Raw genomic sequence first — 1,613 nt, 5'->3', positions numbered from 1 at the left:
AGTGTGAGGCTCATATTCTTCCAAGTTTGTAGACTCCTCCTGGTCATAGGCTGCTTTTAGCTCATCCACCTTTGATTTAATTCCTGATACTCTGTAGATGCCTTTGCACTTCATGCCATACTTCTCTACGTAATTCATGGAAAACGGCCGGCAGCCAAATGCCATCATATATCATGGTCCTCTCTACTGCATCAGCCAAAGGAATTCCAAAATGGGCTTGAGATTTGGAACATCAATCTGAGGCACCTCTGGCTCCTAAATTGGCTTTTCTTTTCTTCTTTTCCTTCCACTGTTTTAACAACATCAGTTGCTGTCAAGTTTTGACTTTTTTTTTTTTTTTTTTTTTTTTTTTTTTTTTCTTTTTTTTTTTTTTTTTTTTTTTTTTTTTTACTTCTTCTCTTTATGTTTTTCTTCTTTGTGCTTTTTTTCTTTATGCTTTTCTTCTTTGGGTCTCTCTTTTATTTTAAAATCCTTAGAAAAGCTGGGATTCTTGAACACATGGATTCCCTTGGGCCTCTTCATTTTAGAAGGACTTTCTGCCTCATCTCCAGAGCTATCTTCATGAAAGGCTGCACAGCCTTCAGTCCTCTTTTCCTTTTTCCTAAAATCTCCTTTTTTCTTCCCATGGTCTTTCTCTTCATCAGACACTGTATCAGGTGGCTTATGGAGGATGTCATGGGGAGGCGAGGGCTTGCCAGTGTGGTACAATCCAGGAAACTTAGTAAGGCTGATCTCTTCAGAGCTGGGGGTCTGGGTAAGCCCAATGCCATGCTCCAACCCGTGGTGTTCACTGGGGTTGCTGGTGGGGGGCAGGAAGCACTTGGTCATGCGATGTCCTGACTAGGAAGGGACAAGGTCTTCTCTGTTACCTATCCATTACAGCTGTGCCCTGCCACAGCCACCACCTCCTCATGCTCATGCTTCCACCACAGCCACTGGAGCCACCTTCTGCCTGTCTGATGGTTTTATAAAGAGGAGTTCCCCTGCATAATTTTCTCTTTGCCTGCTGCCATCCATTGATGACGTGACTTGCTCCTCCTTGCCTTCCACCTTGACTATGAGGCCTCCCCAGCCATGTGGAACTGTAAGTCCATTAAACCTCTTTCTTTTGTTAAATTGCCCAGTCTCAGGTATGTCTCTATCAGAAGCATGAAAACGAACTAATACATCTAATTTTACTTGCGATTTATTTGACCCATTGGTTATTTAAGTGTGTTATTTGATTTCCACATTATTTGTAAATTTCCTAGATTTCCTGCTGTTGTTAATTTATTAACATGTTTAATTCCTTTGTGGTTAAAGAACATACTTTGTATGATTTTAATTTTTAAAAATGTACTGGGGCTTATTTTACAGATTAGCCTATAGCATATATATCAGGATAAATGTTCTATGTGTCCTTGAGAAGAATGTATATCCTACTGTTACTGGGTGGAGTGTTCTATAGATGTTTATTAGATCTGATTTTACAGATGAGAAAATGAGATCCAGATGGGTGTAATGGATTAATTCAATGTCACATACCAAGCTGGTCAGGGGTCACATGAATTACTGGGGTGAATCATGTGAAACTGCCACTTGAGTATCAAAAACTGTTAAAACCAACAAATTCT

At 39.9% G+C, this 1,613-nt stretch overlaps 1 pseudogene; it reads right to left on the bottom strand.

Annotated features, from left to right (window-relative positions):
• Nucleotides 1-6: 6 nt before the first annotated feature.
• LOC108517414 (ralA-binding protein 1 pseudogene) lies at nt 7-978 on the bottom strand (annotated as a pseudogene).
• Nucleotides 979-1,613: the final 635 nt, after the last annotated feature.

This window comes from Rhinopithecus bieti, unplaced genomic scaffold, assembly GCF_001698545.2.
Source record: "Rhinopithecus bieti isolate Rb0 unplaced genomic scaffold, ASM169854v2 scaffold_41754, whole genome shotgun sequence".
Classification (NCBI taxonomy): Eukaryota; Metazoa; Chordata; class Mammalia; order Primates; family Cercopithecidae; genus Rhinopithecus; species Rhinopithecus bieti.
The sequence above is the reverse complement of the archived record's forward strand: the minus strand, read 5'-3'. Positions and strand labels throughout refer to the sequence as shown.